Here is a 22,842-nt window from a genome sequence, read left to right as displayed (position 1 = left end):
GACCCGCAAAGTTTTCAGCACGGTAATGCCAGAAGTTCTCAAATAAATCGTTTCATCTTGCGCGGGGACACTTTTCTAGCAGCATATTTGAACAGCGTGCGTACTCAGCCCGTACTTTGAAGCGTGCTTCCCACAGGTCACTTAGTGCCGGGTGAAAACTCGATCCCAAAGCCAGTTTCTGGGAAATGGGAGTGGAAAATACAGAAGGAAATGGGGAAACTGAAACTGAGTGCTCCGAACCTCGTTTTGCATTCGGTCAGAGCAGCCCCTTCACCTCCCCCAAGACATTCTTCTGCCAGTTCTCCCCACAATTAAACAAACAAACAAACAAACAGCCCTTATCACGGCACAGCTATCACGTGTGTGTTGCACCGACGGCGTGGAGAAGCAGGGCAGCAAGAGGAAGCTGTGTGCTGCGTGACACACGCACGCACGCACGCACGCAGAGCACTTGGTAGCACTTCTTTTCCTTTGCGAGGCGTTTGTGTAATGCTTCGGCGAGGGGAGGAGAGGGGAAGGGCTGCTTCCAAGAGCCAGATGGAGCAGGAGGGTGAAACAGAGCGTGTGCTCGAGCGCAGGAGGGGAACCCAAGCAAGTTATCGGGCCCCTGGGACAGCTGGCATGAAAGCTGCCCCGGTCAGAATCTCTCTGCAGCAGCGTGAGTCACTGCTCGTGCACGGGGACGGGCACACGGAGCGAGCGGCAGCAAATGGTGCCAGGGGAAGCGCTCAGATGCAGACAGCTCTCTCTCACTGGCACGCACGTACACCAGCACGCGGAGATAAAGCAAAGCGCTACCTCTAGCTGAAAAAAGGCCGTGCTCTGTGCGTGCACGCCTGCCTCCTATCTTGATGAAGTGCACATTTTAAAAATATGCAAACGATATGCGTGCACGTGTACCTATTAAGCACTTTCTTCCACGAGTGAAAGGCTGCCTGTAAAAACACACCAAGAGTAAAGGGTTCGTGGAGGCGCCGGAAGATGACGACGTATTTCTGAATTAGGTTTTAAAAACTTCATTTCGCAGCTACCTGAAGTTGAGACAAAGCTGCCTTCAGGCGTCTGAAACTAGTCAGACCTGCTGTAGCAGTTGTACGGTTTGCTTCAAATATGCCCTCCACGCTCCTTTCAACCTCCACCCCAACATATATCCGCATAGTTTACCTCCAATCATGGGCGGTTCTTTCTATAGCGCAGCTCGCTCGCCCTCGCTGCCTGCCTGGCACGCCAGGAGGTTTTGAAGGACTGAAGTTACAGGCCACTCTGCAGGGAACCTCGGGGACTGCTGAGGAAGGAGCTGATGATTGTCGCGTTTCCGTCGGGGGGGAGCGTGGCTCGAGAAGCACAGAGTTTTTGGGGGGGAGATCAGGGAGCGAGAGAACAGCTTTACCCATCGCACATCACCCGAGCAACATTTCGGGCGAGTTCAGGTCTTCCCAACAAGTCAGGGTTCCTTTGAAAAAGGAACTTCTTTCTTCTGCTGCTTCCATATACCGCCCCGTTTTAAAAATAACATGAAAGAAAACAACCCACATTTGCACTTTTCTTTTTTGTGCCCTTAACGTACTAGAACACATTTTTATTCCGACTTCCCTAGAAGCAGAAGCTGTCACATGAAATCTAATACATCTTACCAACGTGAAAGCAAGGTAAACAAGCTTTGGCTCCTAACAATCACACAAACTGAGACTCGTGTCATTCAACACCACTTAAAACTCAATTCCAGAGTAATTTTAATGAGAAATTCCTCATTAAGCCCACTGCTTGTCAAGACACCGATCGGGTTATACAGATTGGCAACTTCAGATGTCGCATGGCAAGACCTGCCGTTACGTACCACGCAGGGCAGGGGGAACGCAGCCCCTCATTTGGGGGACACCAGCTGGAACTCACCTAACGCAGGGCCCTATTACGCACAGCCCCTCCGACGTGCTGGTGGCTGCTGCCTCCCTGGTGCTAGCCAAGCCCTGGCCCCAGCGAAGGGACGATCAAGAGGCAAAACTCACTCTGGTGGCTTGCTGGCTCCTCCAGGCCTCTCCAGCACCTTGCTCCTCGGCACCGCTCGCAGCCCCTCCTGCACGCTGCCCGCACCGTACTCCAGCGTAGCCCGCCCCGGCTCTCCCTGGGAAATGCCCTGAAAACAGCTCTTCCCCAGGCAGGAGTTCCCCTTCGAGCTGGAGGAATCTCCCAGCCATGAGTCGAGCGCACCTTCACAGCTCCTCCCAGTCGCCTCGTGATGACAGAGCATCCGACACGCTCACAGCAGCCAGTGCCGCTGCGCGCTTTCTATTCCGCGCGGTGACAGGCGCAGTGGCAGCCGGGAGGGCACGGCCCCTGCCACCTCCCCGCCACACGTCTGCTTTCAGCTTTCTGCTCCCCTTCAGGGCACCCGACGGCAACGTTAGAGCTGAGTTTACAAGGTTTGCTTTCCCTGCTTGTGTTCAGCAGTCAGCTTTGTTGTTTTATTCTCTTTTTCTTTTTTTTTTTTTTTAGTGTTTGTGCTGGTAATGCTGAACAAACCAAAAAAAAAAAAAAAAAACACCCCAACAAAAAACCTGAAGCCTCCACTACAGCAAACACAAGACCTGACTTCGTTTGTAAAAGAATGAAAGAACTACCACGTGTCAGGGGGGTCCCTCTCCACTTACAGAAAGCAGGCACTTCTCCGCGGCGGCACAGCTCTGGAGGCTGACAGAAATGAAGAGGCAGGCAAGGTGCAGTGCCAGGCCCCTGAAGGAAGTCGGCACTGTTCTCGGCTCGGCCGATTCCACTTGCTCCACGCCGTTCATTAGCAGGGGATTCACCCACGCTGAAGGTCCGTGCCGCCAGCCTGCTTCCATTTAAACTGGACCTTGCTCCCTCCTTCGCTGCGCTCCTGATCTTTGGACCTGGGAGCTGGAAGCTGCTGTTTCTGGCACCGATCGGTGCGTGTGCGTGCTAAGGAACTGCTGCAACCGGAGCCGGCTCCTCCGGAGCCGCCTGCGCACAGCGAGCTTGGGAGAAGGTGTATCTCCGCTGCCTTACAAAAAGCAGATTACCAGCAAACTACTTACACTTTCAAAGTACCGCCTTCTCCCTGCTTGACAGATTACACTTTAGGATGTTACATAAAAGCAGAAAGAGTCACAAGTATTTTGGATCACCTGTCTGGTGTTTGTGCCCTTGGAGAAGAACCGTGCCAGGAGTGTTTTACATCAGTGTGAAAGAAGTCAGAGTTCCTGAAAGAATTCTTTTTTTTTTTTTTTCCCCCTATGAATTATTTATAGGAAAAATAAAAGCAGCTTGTGTAAATGATGGCAAACTCCTTCAAACTAGACATTGCGTAAGATCTGTTGCACTACATGGAAGCTAAAACAAAATTTAGAGTATCGAATTTGAGGGCTGCCTTGATACTAGTGCATGGCCTTAAACTCCTCAGCATCTCTCAGGCAGAGGACTGGAGTGCTTAGATTATTTAGACCATTATTTCCACCAAAACACTGGGAAACAGTGGCATTATTTCATCTTTTCCGTAAAAATACAGCAGGTGCATAAAGGAATACAATCGCATTTCTTAATAAATCAGCACCTACAGATGTATTTAATGCTCTTTAAGACTGCTTCATCTCCAGACACAACCTGAAGTACCTGCGGCTAGCAAGTTTCTTGTTGTTTGTTTTGCATCAGCTTCAGAGAAAAAGAAATCAGCCCCCCACAAAAAAATCAAAGTCAGGTTTCAGTATGCACAAAGTCTAGCCTCATTTGTTAGCAGTCCAATCCAGTTCCTGCCCAAAAGGAGTGGGCGGCTTTTACTACCAGCTGAAATGGAAGTAGGAGCAGTCACGAAAGGAGGAAGATCTCCAGCTGCTACGTTAGATGCTGCAGTACTCGCCTGGACAATGGAAGAATTCCCTAGGATGCACTCTAATATACCTATCTGGCAGCACAAATTGCTAATCCTCCTCCTATCTCCGACACCACCACGAGCTCATTACTTTAAATCAGATTCAAAAGATACCGGCTTATTATGAGGAAATGCGTGCATTTTAACTTCAGGCAGAAAAGCCAACTTCTAGCTCACCCCGCCTCATCAACTGCTTCATTTCTGAGGCAATACACGTAATAACCAACAGCAACTTCACAATTCATTTCTACTGTTTGCTTTGCCACTGCAAAGGCTTCCCCTGCGCTTAGGTGGAAACCGAGAAGCCTTCACAAATGTTGTACGCAGCGAGAAGCCCGCCAGACTTCTCTCCAACGCATTTGGAGAGAGTATTTTTTTGCAGGTGAGTCCCTACAAGTGGGAACAGAAAGGCAGGAACTGCCTTTTCAACTCACACCGATAGGAAGCGTTCGCTCGAGACACACAAGCAGAAAGCTGATGTTAGGGGGCAGCCAAGCCCTCTACCACCATTGTTTGAGCAATGGCACGTCCTGCAGCGGGCAAATCCAGCAGCCGGTGATGGCACAGAGAGCCACCGTGCCGTCCCCAGGCACCAGTTGGAGAAGCCCGTGCTTCTCCGAGCTGGGAGTTCGCACTTGCCTGAGCATGGGCTGCCAAACGCAGAGCTGTGACATGCTGTGCCCTGCGTCGGGCAGGGGGGCCAGCAGGTGAAACGGGCTCGTTCGTTTCACGTTACGGCCGTGTAACTGCTAATTAGCCAGCGAGGGTCTCGAAGGACAGCGCGTGAAACCCTCCACAGATTTCCAGCAAAAGCGTCCCGGAGTTTTCCAGAGGTGCTCAAGAAAACGCAAAGAAATAACAGCTGGTAACTGCACTCCCATTTTCGTGCTTCAAGAGAGCTCGTCCTCCCAGACCGGACACACCGATGTGAGCGAGGCAGCGAACGCCCTGAGCTAGAGGGGCACCGCAAAAAAGATTTTGTTCCACGATCACCCCCCCCCCCTCCGCCCCCGCAGCCCTGCAGGAAGTCACAATGAACCACACCGTTTTCCAAAGCCGAACGAGCCCTGTCCACAACCCCCCCCGCCCCCCCCCCGGAAGTCACAATGAACCACACCGTTTTCCAAAGCCGAACGAGCCCTGTCCACAACCCCCCCCGCCCCCCCCTCTCCTGGCTGCGCTATCAGGGAGCGTGGGGGGGAAGACCCGCTAATCCCCTGCCCTAACGCAGCCCAGGAGGGGTGCAGGCATGCCCGGCCATATGTCAGCCTCGCTCCAGCAGAGCAGAAGCTCCCCACGACCCCCAGCTCTCTCGCAGCCAACCCGCGGTGCCCCCAGCCCCTCGCTCTCGCTGGGAGCTCCCGGTGAGGCTGCACCCCGCCGGCTGGAATGACGCGCCGAGGTTCCTCGCAGCGGGATGCGGCGCGCGACGTACTTTTTATCGATTGGAACTGAAGGGAGCCTCGCGCACCTGCCCCGTGCCCCTCTCCGGCCGGAGCAGCTCTCGGCTCGGCTCGGCTCGGCACGGCCCCGCTCCGGGGGGGCGGCAGCGGGGACAAGCCGCCGGCAGCGCGCAGCTCCAGTGGCCGCCCAGGCGGGGGCCGCCCCACGTCCCCCCATCACGTCCCCCCTCGCGTCCCCCCGCCGCCGCCCCCAGCCCCGCTCGCTCACCACATGCGGCTCCAGCCGGCAACTCGAGCACGCGGGGCGCCGGCTCTCGCCCCTCACAGCAGCTCCATATGGCGCTCCCGCGCTGCGCCGGGGTGCGGAGGAGGAGGAAGAGGAGGAGGAGGATTTAAGCCTCCGCTCGGCGATCACGCAGCATTATACAATGGAGGAGGAGGAGGGAGGAGGAGGAGGAGGCGGGAGCAGCCCCGGCTCCAGCCCTTGCCGCCAGCGCTGACGCCAGGGGCGGCTCCGGCGAGCTCCTCGCCCTCCGGCCCGCGTCACGGCCCCGCCTCACCCCGGCCTTCCTCCCCCGCCTCCCTCCTCCCTCCTTCCTCCTCCTCCTCCTGCACGCGTGCCCGTGCCCGACCCGCAGCCCCGGCGGCACCGAGCCTCCAGCGCTCCGCTCCAGCGCTCGGACCCCGGGCCGACAGAGCTGGAAGAACTACCAGAAAGGCGATGCTTACTCGTTACTATCGCTTAGGCAGTAGGCTCTGAAGGTCCCGTAACAATTTGGGATCAGTCAAGCTGAAGGCCAAGCTAGGAACAGTTCCGTTTGCAACCAGAGAAATGAAAAGAATGGTACTTGCACAAAAAAAGATCACTTTGACCTGTATTATACGGGTTTAAGAGTATACTCATACATATATACTCTTAAAATGACAACTGAAGGGACCCCATGCAGCTGGGGTTTAAAGCTCCGAGGCTGCTATTTCCTACCACTGACGCCATGAGCATGGCCCCATCTCACCTCTCCTCAGAGTTCTGTCCCTGGTAAGTGACTAGATCAGCAGGCAGCAGAAATTAAAAGCAGGGTTTCCCCAGGCTGGATACCTCCCAGCAGACAGGTGCTGAAATTCAGCAAGCAAGACTTCCGAAATTATAGGCAGCATTACCAAATATCACTAAATGAAGGGAAAAGCTTCATTTTCTTTAGAACTCAAGGGGTGCCTGCCCAGCGAGCTTCAGCCTTTTCAAGAGACAGCCAGAACAGTCAGATATTTTCATCAATTTGGGGTTTTTTTGAAGCCATATGTCAGGGTCACGTTCTGCGCCCTTTACGTTGGTGAGTGGGGGGACAACTGCAGCGATGGCTCTGAGCTCTCCCTGGCATATTTAAGAGCAGAATGAAGCCTTGTGTAGTTACAGTCCTGTAAATCCTAACCCCTTTGCTCCCTCATTACAATACTACGTTTTTCCCTGCTCCCTTGCGTGCAGTCCAGCAGAAGCAGCGAGTTCTGATATGGGCTGCATAGATCTTCCCCGTTTGTTTTGCTCTGGACATGTACCACAGTGGGATCTGGCGGTGTAACCGTGCTGAGGACACATCCAGCCCAGCAGTGCCTGCCTTCTGGAGCTCAAAGTCCACAGCAGACTTACAGCCACTGTGCTTGGGTGTGTGCACGCTATCACCGGGACTATAGGCATAACCACAAACATTTGCTAAATAAGCAGCTGGGCTCCACTCTGATATGCAAGGCCTCAGTCTTGCCATGTAATATTTGGCAGCAAAAGGCCTAAGCCTTTACCAAAGTGTGAGCTCTGAGCACTCGTGACTTTGCTAGGTTGCTCCAATTTTACGCTAGTCTAAGAGAAAACTCACGGCCCCTTCTGTTTCCTACTGTAACTCCCCTGGGCCTTTCTTGGCAGGAGTTTATAGTCACACTGTAACGCAGATCATTCCTCCGAACACGAGTACAACCTGCATCCATGCTCAGAAGCACTCTCAGACGAGCATAGGTCACAACACGAATCGATCCGAGCGGAGTTCCTGCCTATGCTTTGCTGCGTCCCCCTCCAGAACGAGGTAAGGAAACAGAGAACAATCCTACTGCCGGTTGCAACTCCCATGGCCTGGATTTCAGGAGACTTTTCTGGTTGGGAAGCTCAGCTCCACAGCAGTCTGGCCAGGAGGTGTCTGCAAGGCCCAGCAATTTGCCCAAACATGTCAGTGAGTGCAGAAACAGCCTGCGCCTGAGCCACGAAGCGCCGGGCAGGGAAGTGAGTTGGCAGAGGCTCCCAGAAGCTGCAGGAGCTGGAGGAAAACTGTCCATGCCTGCAAGGAGCAGGCCACTGAGCTGCTTGCACAAGAGGGTAACACGCTACAAGAGAAGGAACCAAATTGTGTTTCTCTGTAGGGTTTCACAGGCGTGCCACAGGCACAGCTCAAACACAGCACTGTCTTTGAGAATTGATGGTCAAAGTTTGCCTGAATGAGGCCCAGTCTCCTTTAGATCATTAAAAAGCCATCCTGTATTAAATGTAAATCAGTTAACAGACAAATCAAAGATTGGGAGGGGACAACAGACACCAGACTTCTTAGGACAATTCATTAGAAATATTACAGATTGCCAGGTGATCTTTGGCTATCAACGTGAGTGCTAATTAGGAAACGGGCAATCTTTAGTGCACTGGAACATCGGCACCCCTCAAGTTTTTCAATAAATAAATAAATAAATAAATAAAGAATAAAGAAAGATGCAGTGAACTGTTTCTTCAGTTCCTAATTGCATCCCTGGCCTTTCTAATTGCAGTACATATTAACACTACAAGGTTTCACCAGGTAATTGTAAGAACAAAACATCTTCATTCTCTCCCTGGAAACTGTGGCATTAGTGCACGCAGGAGGCGACAGGCAAGCACCTAATACTGCCCTCCAGCAGACAACTTCTTGCAAAGTAAGACCCTACCAGCACCAATAACTTGGGGAGAGCTAACCTAGGGGCCTGCCTACAGCCAAGCATGCTCGTCCCACTGGTGCAGCGCTGTCCACCGTGCAATGCAGATCCCACGGGGAAGAAGCCCACAAGTGAAGGCGTGAATTAAACATCATTAACCACCACAAAGCCTCAAGACATCCCCGTTGAGGCCAGTTCAGGGTCAGTCGTGGCCTTCTGGAGGGGGCCGTGGCCAGGCGATGACAGCAGCAACAGCACTGGAGCAGCAGGGAGAGACGCTCAGCAGCAGCACCTGCACTGAAGCACTAGTGGTTTTCTCAAGCAAGGGTCAGCTGCAAATAAAAGCCATCCTCTCAGAAAATAAATAAAATACATTTGGGTGCTGCATTACTGCAGTCTGCGGTTGCGCATCACCAAGGAGCTGCACCTGAGGAAAGCTGGGTTGCTTTGCTTTAGATTTCGGTTGGCTTCTGTTTTTTTCCTGCTGGTGCAACTCACCCACTGTAACAAGGCAGCCACGCACGGCCCGAGGCACAGAGGAATCAGCTGAAACAGAAGGAAGGAGTGCTCCCCCTTCTCACTCCAATTTTAGCTTTTGTTTCTTTTTTTCTTAAAATGTTCTGCTTTAGTTCCTGTTTTTCTCCTCTAATGTTTCTGTGGCAGTAGGAGAAACACCATTCCCTAGAATGCATAATATGCTTAATTATCATTCTCTGTTAGTTCTCTAGGAAAAAAAAAATACAGGAGAAATCAGTTTAATTAATGAGTATGACCAAACGCAGCCTTAGTTGTAATGCGGCATCATATATTACATGTCCAATTGGGCAGTTGGTCTTACTTAGGTAAAATGAACAGAGATGCAAAAACCATGGAGCTCATGAATCAATGTTCTGAGCGCAACTAACCTCCTCTGTCTGCTTATTCTAAGACTTTCTGCAGATTTCGATGCCAATGTCTGTTCCCAAAAACTGCTTGTGGCTTCAAGTGGTGCAGGATCAGGCCCATAGAGTCTAGTAACGCGAAGCTGAGGCTTGGCAGGACCAAGGGTTGTGCCACATGGTGAATTCATTAAGGAATTAAAAAAAAAAACCCAAAACTAAACAAACAACACCTTAGCTAAAGTAGTTATACCTGGTAAAAATCCCCAGAGCATTTCAAGGACAAGAGGGGAAAGGTTTTGTCTGACAGCGAGAGACTTCACGATTTGAACACTTTGCAAAAGGGCTGTTACTCTTCCCATATTAAATTATTAAGGAAATATTACGGAACAGGATCATCAGGAAAGAAAAAAAAAAATGCAACGTGCATTAGCTGGCTTAGTCAGAGGAGGTTTTGCTGCATTCCTCGTGCACTGAGATGACTCCCTCCCTCTGTAATTCCCTGCGCACTCCCAGTGCTTGGGAGACTGCTGGTGTGCATCATTGTGGCTCCAGCTGGAAAGCTCCGTCCCCTGACAAAGTGTGTGGTGCCTGCCATCACCGTGTCCTCGCACGTCTTTCTGCCTTTTCATAGATGCCCTTGTTTTTCCCCATATTCCGCTCAGGCTGCACCACTGGCGAGATGTGCTTCACCGTGGAGCCAGGCCGGACTGTTCACACCAAAGCTGTACAGCACACAGGATCCTCAGTCCATCTCTGCTCTGCACTCACGCTTCTGGAGACGCAGTGGACTGCGCTTCACATTGCGTTAAGTTTTCGACAGTCTGGGGCTGTGAAATGCTGCATTTACTTTCTTTTTCCTTTCAGTGCTCACTCTGCAGCCTCTCTCCAAGGCACAAGCCATTCTCTTCTGGAACATTTAGTTACTTCTTTGAAGAGAGGCTAGGTCGATACTCTGATACACATCTAATAGTGGGGGCCAGTACATTCAGAGAAAAAAAATCCACAGATAGAACTGAAGGCTCTGTTTTACTACCAAGAGGGAATACTTCAAATAAAGGAAAACAGCAACAACACAGAAGCAGGGGGGAAAAATACAGAGAGATGGCCGGTCTTCGGGCCTAATTAACCACTGGTGTAAACAGATGTCACTGAAATCAAGCCAGAAGCCTTAGGCCACCCACTAGACTCCAGCACAATCCCAACCTGATCCTGAAAACCTTCACAACACAGGGCTGTCAAACACGAGAGCCACACATGTGCCTCATTAACACAAAGGGTGCCACCACGGCTGTGACGCTGACGGACGCTCTGCTCCCCGTTCCCCACAGGAGAGCAACCCCTCCAACCTGGCTTAGCACACGGCAACTCCTTTTCTGAAGCCAAGCTCTGCGTGGAGCCGTGCATTTCTGGAGCGCAGACGTACCCTGCTGCCTTCTTAAACACATCTGAAACCTGGAAGAAGCCTGTCTGCATAGGCACGCTGGAATACGTTCAGCACTGCTCAAGCTTGTTGAAATGCCGAAGGCTTGATAGACCAAAAGGGGCCAGCAGCAGGTGATGAGCGGCTTACAGACGTGGAGGTTCCTGCTCAGATGTGTGGCACTAAAGAATGGGGCAGCAGTATTGGGGTGTTTGAGGCTGCGATGGCACAAGCTAAATGGTGTTGTAGCTACGGTGTTGATGTAGGGTGACGTAGCGCTGCAAATCTTACACAGCACTCAAAACCACGTCACTGGAGAATAAGATGCTCATGCTCAGATGCACTACCGGGGAAAAAAAAAGAAAAATACATTTCAGCCCTTACTTAAATGAAAACACTAGTTAGTACACTGTCATCCAATCAAATGCACCCAATCTCTAGCAGCTTCTACTGGCAGGACCGGTACAGCATATCAAGCTCCTACACCCTTCGGAGGGCTTGGGCATGTCGTTTCCAACTGGCTTCGTAGAACCATTAGATTCAGCAATGTTTACCAAGTGAGACACAGAGGTTTTCAAGGTAATCCACATTTGCAGCAATAATCCTTCCTCCAACTGTCCCAGGTGCAAAATTCTTTACAGATGATGGTAATCTGAACTCCTTTCAGACAGACAGCTTTCTGGGGGTCTAATTTTAGGCAGCGAGTGACCTACACAACTTCTTCTAGAAAAACCCCAAACCCCAATAAAACAGTTTGAATCTGCAGAGCCAAAATTAGAAGAGAAGAAAAAGAAGCTGGCAAAAAAAAAACCCCAACAACTATCACAAGAACATCAAATGTAGCATAAACACCCACTGCCATGCTGTTCCACTACGAATACACAAAGACCACCTAGAACAGCACTCATTGAGTCAGTGCAATGAATGCACAAATCTTTCCGGTTTAACCCTTCACAAAACGCGTGAATTCATTAATCACGAGCAAAGGAGAGATTTTTAAAAAGAGGGAATGTGCATATCGGGTGCTTGTAGTGACAGGGGCTGTGGTAATGATTCATTTTCTCTCTCTGCGTTCCCTCAGTTCCCTCACTAGCACGACTAAGAGTCAGCAAAAGCCCGTATTGTATGTGCACGTAAACAGACTGTGGCTGAAGCCTGAACTTCTCAGCCTTGCCTAAAACCGTCCCTGTAACGGGCAGAAACGGATGTTAGCTTATTAAAGAAAAAGGGAACAGCACAGGTTCGTTTACGTTCTCTCCAAACCTTTTTTTACGCTCTCACTTTGAAAGCAGCTCTTCTTATAGTGACCATTAGCCAAAGGCTAAGAGAGGTTTACACCTACTCGATATTGCCAACCAAAGATACATTAAAGCTGTGCAAACCCCTCCCGGTACTTCTAGTAGGTCACCAGGACAAAGGAGAAAGCCAAAGATCCACCATTTATCGCTACCTTGTTCATCCTTTCACAGCTCCTGCTTGCTCTCTCCCTCTTCCCAAAGTGACTTTAGCAAGCCAGCGTCCTTAAAACTGGCTCTGGGAGAGGGGTGAGGCAGCTCTCCTGCCTGGTTACCCTCATCCTCTCCTCCCACAGCATCTGAGAGCATTTGAAGGCAAAAAGAAGCTATGCTACACGCAGGATGCCAGAGAGCCGGGAAAGCAGGCGCTGCATGGGGCATGCTGCTCCCTGAAGTCCACAGCAACTGAGACAGCCACTTCTCCCAGCCAGCACAAAGGGATGGGTGGAAGGCTCCCAGAGTTCTCTCCTTCAGAGAGATTCCCTTTCTTGCAGAGCCTCAGCTTTTCTAACCAGCTTCCATCAGTTTTATTTGCAGGAGGAAAGCTGTGAATTGCTGTTAGGGCGCAAGCAGCCATCGCTCCCGTCCCACAACCTGTGTGCAGAAGTGAGAGCAGCCCGCTGTCTCCCAGAAAGGCACCAGCCTCCTTGCAAGAGCCTGGAAGAAGTCAACAGCCCCTGGGTGAGAACCCCGGCCTGGTACAGCAGGGGTGACTGTCCATCTGCTATCTCATGCCCCAGGGCATTTTCTAACCATCCACACCCAGGGGACATTCCTAGCATGATTCCTGCTAAACAAAAAGTCAGTAACCTCAGCTACTTTGCTTGCATATTCACATTTATAACCCAGTATTGTTAACCTTTAGGTTAAGTCTTCTTTTTCAACCTGTTCTTCTGCTCACTTTCCTTAGCTGAATGTTCAGCCCATGCCATGGGAGCAAAAGAAGAAGTGAAACATAAGTCAAAACGCTGATAATTTGACTCGACACACGTACACAAATACTGTTCCCATGCAGGTCAGCAGCCAGAAACCTCTTCTTGCTGGCAGCACTCAGCAAAGGAAACGCTTTCTCATTGGAGCAGCTGGGAACGTGCAAGTGCTTGCTGCACTCCTGCCATAATAATGGGGTCCATCAGGAAGGGCCCCTTCAAAATGCCGCTGTGTTACTCGTAGCAGGGAGACCAGGCGATTGGTGGCTTTGTTTTGGTTTTCAAACCACAACAAACTACGACAAGCCACATTTGTTAGTGAAACACCGTCTTCCATGAGATGTTCAGGGGAAAGCCCTCAGCCCCCCAGCACGTTTTTGTTAGCTGTCATGGCTGCTAATGAGTAGAAAGTGCATTTGTTGTTTGGAACTTCTATCTAGCGAAGGTCCACTACAGATGAACGCAAGCGAGAAGATCTTGAAATATGCCTTAGAAAGTTTTGATCATACTTTTTCTCTTTGCGAGCTAGCCATCATTCAGTAGCTAGGTGGTTCTAAATAAAGAACTCTAGTCAACAACAGGAAATAACTCCCACAGAAAAAAAAAAGGGGCAGAATACAAACTCTCTGCAACTCTTGTACATAGCACACAACGGCCTTTTGTTCCATGCACATTAAGTCTAAAATCTTTACTCTTCAGAACGTGTTCTTGCTCTAAGTAATTAAAACCTTTTTCTTGTTGTAAATATGGATCCCTTCCTTGTCTTTCTCCCCAAACAGTCACATCTAAGAGTCAGAAAATCACAGGCTATTCCCATTCTGTTCAGCAAGGACATTCTAGGAATGCCCCGTGATGATCAGGATTTTCAAGTGTTACTGACGGTGTTTTTTCTTTCTTGCTCTTTTTCTTTCTCTTCTTATTTTCTTTCTTGGTGCAGGGGGAGGTGCGGTGCTGTGTCCTCAGCTGGAGACAGTTTACATGCTTCTTAACGTTCAGAAACCACTGTGTTCAGAAAGTACAGAGCACCTGGTCTGTGGGGAGGGGGATAAAGGAGAAGCCACACATCTCTAGCTGCTTTTTTTTAAACTCCTGCTAGTGTCTAGAATCATCAGCTTTTAATCACACAAGATGTCACGGGCCAGTGCCTGCAAACATTACTGGCAAAGACCACCTGCCTTCTTCTGCACAAAATCTTCCTATATTCAGCAGAAGAGCCTGGCACTAGGATCCAAATCTGCCCCAAAACAAGTGCCACGGGCAGCAGGAAGCACAGGCTGTACTTCGCAGAGGAAGCACTTTCATCCATGACCTCAGGATTTCTGGAGTTTCTGCAGCTCACGTTAACTCACTGGGCTGATGGGTTGCTCCAGCCTTCACTGCACGTGTCAGACAAACAGGACAACAGCTTTCCCACTGAAAGAAGAACTCCTATCCAGTGTGGATTCAGGCAGAAGGGTGACTAGGATAAAAAGCCTTTAGGAGATACTGGAAAGTAGCCTGGGGACTAAGCAGCATGGACCAGCCTGGAAGAGAGCAAACCTCCAGTCAACAAGAAATTTAGCCATACTAGCACTGGAAACTAAGGGAACATAAACAAGAGAAGAGGAAAAAAATAAAATCAAGCAAACAAAAAGCAACACAAGTTTGTTCTTGTTAAACTTCAGGCTGTGAAGCAGCATCTTTGCTTTCACAGGAGCCTGTCTAGTCTGCAGTGCCCACAATACCTACACAAATAACTTTATATTCTTGTAACAGGGTAGTCAGGGAAATCTTTAAAAATCTGTTGGTTTATGTGTGTGTGTTTGGTGTTTTGTTGTTATTTTTTTTTTAAATTCCTTAAAGTTTTCGTTAGTGGCCTGGTGCTGTCAACAACCAAGCTCTTCCATTAGGTGTCATTTGGGGAACGCATCTCCATCTTCCCATAGCTTCCAGCTCATGCTGAGCAATGATCTCAGGCTTCAGGAAAGGGGATAAATTCCCCTTTCCATCCTCAGAGAGATTTGAACTGCAGTGTTTCCTAGGAAGGTAAGATTGCTCCCTTTGTGGAGGAGAACAACTCCAAAACATGCATGATACACGCTGCAGATTTGAGTCAGGTTCTCCCACCTGTATGAGTGCTCAGCAGACGCATACAGAGCTGGCGTATCAGACCAGAGGACAGAAGCACCCGGCAATCTGATCCATAGTCCATGAATGCACTCATTTGCTTTACTGGAGAAGTAAGAGGGAAAGAAAAGACTGCAGGACTAGGCACAACATACAGAAACGCAAAGCCAAAATCTGTGAAAGAATACACTGATTTACTCCATCTGGCTTCAAAGAAGAGTTTGGGTGCCCAGGTAGGGAATTTTAAGATGATTGTTGTTTGCTAGCTGGCACGGATAGGTCCCTGCAGAAGGCACGAATGCATCTTGAGGAACACTGCTATCGTTTGTGTTAAGCGTCCGCTGGAGTAAGAACACACAGAGCAGATTTCAGAGGTCAGCTGATTCCAGTAGCTTTCCATCAAATCACCTGCCATAGCTCTTTTCCTATATAGCCTAACTGCAAAACCAATTTCCAGTTTAGAGATGAGCTCTGTTCAAATTACACAGCTGCAAGAGTTGAGATTACAGATCCAGAATGGAGATTTTATTTTTTGTTAACTGGAATATGGAAAAATAGCTTGATGTGCACATGGGTGTGCCAGTGTGTTTGTGTGCGTGTGCACCATCAAAAATCTACAGGAAGAGCATATCAAATTTGCTTCCTAATGCAAAATGCACTTGCAGGCTGAAGCAACTCCACATTCAAATCTCACCCCAAAATAAATCTTGGTGGTTGTATTATGAACACGAAAGCAGCTTCAAACCTGAACTTGCAGTTACAGCATTTTCTGGTTTAGAAAAAACTTCAGATGCCACTGCTGAGAGGTCCAGACTCCTCCTGAATGTTCAGAAAGGAAGAAAAGCTGATGTAGCAACACATCCTATGGAAGCTGTCCCACCACTTCCCTGCTCTCACCCATTAGATTAAATACTACAACTGCTTCAGTGGGACCAGCGCACTTTAAAAGATTCGGTTTCTCTGTCTTTTTCTCTCTCTTTCACTGAATGATATTTCTGCCCACATGCACTGACACATACAGTGTCTAACAAGGCTGTGATTCATTTTCAGTTCTAGTCATGCTCACAAGTGATGTAGCACACTTGCTGTGCCTTCAGGATCTGCGTAATTTTGCTTCATTTTCTCAGCCCCCACCCTGCATTAAGCGAAGTTCCAACAAAGCCAAGTCATCTCCCACCAACCTGCCCTCCCACCTCCTTGGGGGATGTGTACAAGAGGGGTTTGAATAATAATAATAATAATAAAATTATATTAAAAAAAAAAAGAAGAAAGAGAAGAGGATGAGAGCTTGAGAGATACCATGAATTGTTAGAAAGCTATCTGACATCCACAAGGAGTGAATAATAATGGGATGTATACTACCTGATCACTGCAGAAGCTGTATCAGTCCTGAATCATCTCACCTAACCTGTTAAGAGCAGCAATGTGCCTCACGTCATGAATATCATGCACATTCATGCTAAAAAGATGACTGACACGTTAGGCTGTAATTACTGGTTCGTGAAGGCTATTGCCTCCTCGGCCTCTCCCACAGCCGCCTCGTGGTGGCCACTCACTCTCCTGCATCCTGCTGCAGCCATCTGACCACACAGACACGGCGGGGGAGATGTAACGTGTCCCAGCTGTAAAGCTCTCCCATCCAGCCAGCGCCATCCTTCAGGAATTACACCGGGTGGTTTTGTGATACAAACTGCAAGCTGCTCCTGAGCTAAGCTCCATGTATCTGAGGCACGAGGCCAAGTTTGAACAGAGTGAAAGATGGGCTTTTTATTTGATAGATCTCACCAGCATTCAAATTTAATCTCAGACACGGAGATGCAGTAGTTCTCTGAAAAGAACAGTTCTCTGGTTTCTTAGAAGAGCCACAGTGCTTTAACACGCAAGTTGAAAAGAGTTCTTACCCCATCACACTAACTTTAGTTCTCACTCATCTTCAACGTGGAACTAAGTTTTGATGGAAAAGAAAACTCGAAAGAAAAACAAGTCAGCTGCATTCCTCCAGCAGAAGTCCACGGTCAGAAGTGAGTCACTGCAGATTCCTTCTAGCAGATCTTGGTGATCTGCATGACTTCCTTAATCCCCAAGCAATGACACCAGGAAAGAAAAATTAGCAGCAAAAGCTAGAAGGCACTTCAGCACCAGAAAAACAATTACTGATAGGGTCTCTGTCACCACAGAGCTCCACAGCAAGCTACGAGGAGAAGTCCAGCCCCTCTCTGTTGCCGTGAAATACCTGAGAGGCTCCCCAGCACAGACGAAACCACTAGCTAAGCAAACTTGGATTGCTGAGCCCCTCAGCCACAACCAGGATGAGCAAGCCAGAGCAGAGAGGGAATTCCCTGCCTGCCCTGGGAAGCTGTCTCCTCCTTGCTCGCTGACTGCTCGCTAGGCCACGCTAGGAGGAACTGGGTCACCCCCCGGGGCTGCTGCTAGGGCTCTGGGTGCTCTGAACGAGGAGGGCAGCTCCCGGGGCTGGAGTAACGGTCAGGCAAAGCAAACAACGGACTGTTGTTTCAGCAGACAGCACTGCCTCGTTTTGCAAATTGAAGAAACGCAGCACAGGGAAACTACTGGATGGCTAGTAGAAGCTTATCGTGGAAATGAAAGTCAAATCTGTGTGTTTTGATTTTCAGAGCATTCAAGACAGGTCCAGCACGAGTCACACCGTCCTCAGGGCAGGGCCTGCACCTCTCATTTGCTTTATGTCTGTGGCTTTCAGTCTTTCCTGGTTTGCAGATCCCTTCGTGCTCTCCAATAGGGCTGTGCATTTACATGTGCTGACAACACGCTGGCTTTCCCCAGCTTTCCTGCACATCTTACACGTAGCCTGTGGATCCCAGTGAGCCAAGAATGACAATCTGCTCCTCATGGCCCTCACTACGGACACCCGTGCCTCCTCCTCTTCCCAGCAGAGCCAGCACAGCATGAGAGTCGGGCACGGGCATTTGCAAGGTGCCCTGCACACATTCTGGTTGCCCTAACCCAAGACAAAAGCACAGAGTTGCCCTCTCATTTCAGTATTTCCCGTCTCAAGGTATGGGAGCTGTTGATCTCCCACATGAAAATGCATTATGCTGTCAGCCCGGCCTAAGGGCTGTTATTTAATTTACTTGAGGAGGTAAGTGAAAGCCCCTTCATGCAAATGCTTACAATGTGATCTGGAAAACAGCAGGCGTAATTAGATAAAATGGCAGCAAAGCCCACCAGGGAAATAATGTTAATTCATGAGGATTTTCTTCCCCACCTCCCTCCCAGCAAAATTTGAAGCCGAAGCGGGGCGGGCAGGGAGGAATAAAATCAGAGCGCACCTCAAATTATACAACTGCTGGGAAAGTAGAAAAACAAGGCAGCAACCAGTGGGGTCTTCTAAAAGCTGCCTCAGCGTGGCACCTCTGTAGCAGGATTAGTAGTCCAAGCTCCTAAGCGATGGAGCGCTGAAAGCAAAAACTGTTCCATCACTGTCATAAGCTATTCCTAGAAGAGACATAATAAGCAGCATCTCTAAACTTCACACCATCTCCTCACCATGGCCTCACCAGGCAATGCAGAAGACCCGTCACATGATAAAGTCATCACTGAAACCCCCCGCCTCCAGTAACAACAAAAAAAACAGAGCTATTTCACAATGCTCGAGAGCAGGTCTGGCATTTCCAACCCACTCGCAAATTCCTTCCCCCAAAAGCATCCAGGAATGGGGTTTGGCCAAACCGTGTCGCAGCATCACTGGGGCACGCACGGGTCACCGCCAAGCTCCCGAGCAGCAGCAGTGCTCTTGCAGCGGCCCCAGAAAGCCATGGCTCTGCGTTTCAGCTCCTGCCAGCTTCTCCCTCCCACCTAGAAGCAAGCCAGAAAGTCACCTCCTGATTGCTGACCTGCCACTACCAAAATGGATTCCAATTAGCCAACTCACTCCCAGCTATTAGGAAAGAGACATTTTTTTGTTGTTGAGTAATTACTCCTCGTGAAATGGCTCGCATCTCTAGTTGATTAGGTCACAACACACTGTGAACAAACTGATGTAACAGAGATATCTTTAACCTGCTAAATTAAGGCATACTTTCTCAATATAGAAAGCTTAATTGAAGCCACGCATGGGGCGCTTACTGAAGGCATCTAGACACAGAATTGTTACATTCACAAACAAACTGTGGTTGAGACTGAAAGGCAACCTGTCTGCATTCAGCTTGCATATTAATTGGAAAAAAAGCTGTTTTGTCTGCTTACTTGAGGACTGGAAACAACTCAAAGCGATTGCAGCAGTTTGACACCAGCAGTTAAATATGGAACGGCAATGTTTAGGTGACATGGATGGGAGGAAAGAGGAGATTTTTTTGGTTTGCTTGTTCCTTTATGTACTTTCTCCTAGTTAACAGAGAGAAGGCCTTCTCTGGTCAGGAGTACACTGGTTAGAGCAATCAGAAACACCCAAGGCTGGTTTTGTATGTAACGCCAGACCTGCCACAGCCAGGACCCCTACAGGCAGCCCATTAGGCCCCCAAAGATCCTTTAACCACAGTCAGCCTGGCTCACGCTGGAAATCAGTTTGGTACTATTTTCTCTTCCTCACCCCACGTAAGTCTCCAGCTGCCTGGAGAAGAGCAGCTCCACCACCATTTCTATTGAGTTATCCACCCTCGTATGTTGATTTATTTAAAAATCAAACCAAATTCCTCAAGTCAGTACATACCGATGACTTTCTGATTTTGGGGCAAGCCCTTCTACTGAAAAGGAAGTCATTTGCTTTAGGGACCATGGCCCTAAATCTCTCAGTTATGCCTGTGCATAGCAGGAGCGTGCGAGCGCTTCAATCCAATGTAAGCATTTGTCCAAGCGAGGGCAATATTTCCTGTCGCAGTTAAAAACACATTATACAACTACGATGGAAAAACATGACTGCAACACAAAACCTACCCTTCCCTTCCCATTTTAGGCTTGGGGGGCGTGGGGAGGGGGAAGCACACGCAGTATAAATGTATGTGACCAGGGCCCGGATAGAGCGAGTGCCATTAACAGCTTTATACCACGTTGGCTTTTTAAGTCGGGAAGCCGACTGGGTGTCATTTAATCTCCCAGATTAAAATCACTTAGCGAATATTGCATTGTTTCACTGCTCTTGCTGGCGTTTCGGCGTTCGGGGCCTCGCCGGAGCTCTGCTGCTGGCTAACTCACCGCTAATGAAACCTCGCGCGGGAGCAGCTGCCGGAATCTGTGTCAAACTGCATCTGGCACCCATCTATCTTCCAGCCATCTAAATTCACCTCTGAAATCATACAAAAGCAGCCGCAGAGCTCCCTGCAGCCACTCCAACACACCAGTCTTTGTCTCATCAAGCCTGTTAAGCAATTTAAAGCAATTTATTTTTTTTAATTTGCCTTGTATTTTACAGTGGCAGCTTTTTCAAAAGGAGCAAATAAGTTAAGAAAAAATTGGGGGGGAGGGGAGAGGGGAAAAAAAGGCACTTTTTTTTTTTCTTTTTTTATAAAAGCCTGTCAAGCTCACAGTAGACTATCATTAAACCAGTTTTGGCTGAAACTGTGTGTTTAGGGGTTTTCCAATGGAGACACTCTGGTGCCTGCAACACTCAGACAGGGAGGGGAGGCTGCTATACAATTGTTGAATTGTTGTCATGGCTGTTAAATATGCTGTAGCACAAATACCCAACAGGGCTGAAGGTCTGCAGTGCGTTGGCTCTGGAGAGGTATCAAAAATACTGCTATTAACTCGCAGATAACTGAGTTATATGAATACCGAAGAAAAGATTAAGTCAAAAGTTGTAAAAGGTTTATTAATTTCACTCCATCCCCTTCCCCCCCCTTCCTCCCCCTCGCACCTTACTCAGAGCTTAAAGTGCCCTGTAAATTTTAAATATTTGACATTTACTGGAGTGTTCATTTGACCGCGTCTCCTCTCCCGTTTGGGGTAGAACTGCCTCTTCTCCCTTTGTGCTGTCAGCAGAGGGGCTTTGCTCCACTGTCTCTCATTAGGCTCATGAGAGGCTGCCGGAGTGAGCGGCATGGTAAAGCCAGGACTTGCTGACTAAAACAGGTTAGTGAAAAAACGGGCTACTGACTGAAATTGAAACTTCTCATTTCTCTCAAGAAAAGGGTGTATTGTCAAAATAGAGCTTAATGTGTCTATTTAGCAGCTTTCAGAGAAGCGCTGCTCAAAACAGCAACACTGCAAGCTTTGCCAAACAGGAGGAGGGGACCCAGCACCCACGCTGGCCAGGAGGGACACGGGCTCTCACAGAGGGCACTAACAAAGCCGGCGTGAGCAGGGCACGGGCTCAGAACCATCCATTCACATATGGCACACGGGGCTACAGGCGAGTGTGCCAGGCTGAATGTAAGGGCACTGCAGGGTGAGCGCAGGAGGCGTTTCCTAGACGTACCTTGAATGCTGCAAACTACAGAAGGAGCAAGAGAAACAGGATCTGTCAACCAGTCTAATTAGAGTGCATTTTCCCCACGCAGAACTCATACGTGTCTCTCTAGGCTACAGGGCCCTCATTTCTTGACTCAGCCCAAAAGAAATCGAATGTATTTCACATTTCCATGGCAATTTGTTCTCAGCGCTTCTCAGGAAGGAGAAACACGATGTATGCGTCCTAAGAAAACATTCATATGCTCAGATACCTGTCTCAGCTGTTAAATCCCATGCGCCCATCTCCTCTGCAGTGCATCTGTTTCAGCAGCCAGCCCTGCTTCGCCATGCTCCTCGCTAACCTCATTTTAGAAATCTGAAAGCGTGCTTCTTTCCCACAAGCTTCCCAAAGCAACCATGCAGATGAGAAATCACGTTGAGCAAAGGCTACAAGTCTGGCTGCTGGCGTTGCTGCTCTTCTACCTATTAAGTGAAATACATTTGTTTATGCCTTGCGTAGGGTCACGTTACGAGGATCTCTAAAATGAAATAACCGGTGCCGAGAGGCTGAGTGAACATCCCAGGTGGGCCCCTTCAGCCCCGGGTGAGCTCCGCAAATGGCCTGACAGTGAGCAGAGCAGCCCTGCTAGTACAGCCACGAGCAAAAGCAACCAGAGATCAACAACTCATTTTTTACAGGCCAGCGGGCTGACCTCTGGGCAGCACTGGAACGAGTCAGCATAAAGGTGACACGGCTCCGCACATCATTATAAATCACCCAAACCAACCAGCAGAAAACCCGTGTGCTGATGGAGTTAGCTTATACCTTTTATTTTATTTTTTCCTCCCCCTTTTGTCTTTATTACCAGAGTTCTCCCCCATCCTCTCCCAATGCCCATATGGCAGGTATCACGAGGGGCAAGCGGAACATTCCGGTTCCGCTAACCGAGCGCTCGCATTGCTGGATGTCACGCTGACAGATGACACAAGTGCTGCCTTGTTGTCCAGAGAATGGGTGCAGGTGGTGGTGTGTGACCTACTTCTGGGCTACTTCACTTGGGGTTGTGAGGAATGTGCAATCTAGTGATAGAAGGAAGAGAAGCGAATCGTTACCAGACTCAGGAGAGAATCCTATTTGTTGGCTCCGTGTTTTCAAAAGGAAGTAAGAGGCCAAAATGACAACGCGGTATCTCTGCTTCCAGGTCTTAGGGTGAAGAGGTCACAGGGGAAAAGCCTGCAAGTTAGGAATCGAGAAGCCTGGATGAGGCAAAAGGAAACCCAATTGCAAGAGAGGGCCAAAGATCAGCTGCGTAAGCCACAAAGAAAGGAGGAGCATAAATTCAAGATGCACAACCTCATCATGCGATTAAATACAACAAAGCCAAATAAAAGAAAGATCCTCTCCACTCAGAAATGCTTGTGTGAAAATCCACTACAGCAGGGTACAGAGCCACCCTCAAATCAAACTGGAAACTAGCTTTGGACAGTGATGTTCCGCTGCAATCCATAGTTCATCACCTCTGCACTCAGGAAAATAGAGGTGTGAGTTTGGCCAGGCTCCTGGTACAGCCTTGGAACCTCACCCATCAGCCTGCAGTGGAAGAAAAGAGAAAGTATCCCCA

General features: G+C 49.2%; 1 protein-coding gene across 4 annotated transcripts in view; it reads right to left on the bottom strand.

Moving 5' to 3' along the window:
• SERTAD2 (SERTA domain containing 2) overlaps nucleotides 1-22,842 on the bottom strand; it is a 72,733-nt gene that overhangs the window by 10,236 nt on the left and 39,655 nt on the right. Inside the window, exon 1 of one of the 4 annotated variants that reach the window (XM_021390554.1) lies at nucleotides 5,555-5,816. The exons of 2 other annotated variants lie outside the window; for them this stretch is intronic. The gene's annotated coding sequence lies outside the window, so the exon portion shown is untranslated. Of the gene's footprint in view, nucleotides 1-2,648; nucleotides 4,900-5,554; nucleotides 5,817-22,842 lie in introns of those variants that run through there. One more of the 4 variants, XM_021390556.1, reaches the window with a different exon arrangement.

This window comes from Numida meleagris, chromosome 3 (genome assembly GCF_002078875.1).
Source record: "Numida meleagris isolate 19003 breed g44 Domestic line chromosome 3, NumMel1.0, whole genome shotgun sequence".
NCBI lineage: Eukaryota > Metazoa > Chordata > Aves > Galliformes > Numididae > Numida > Numida meleagris.
The sequence above is the reverse complement of the archived record's forward strand: the minus strand, read 5'-3'. Positions and strand labels throughout refer to the sequence as shown.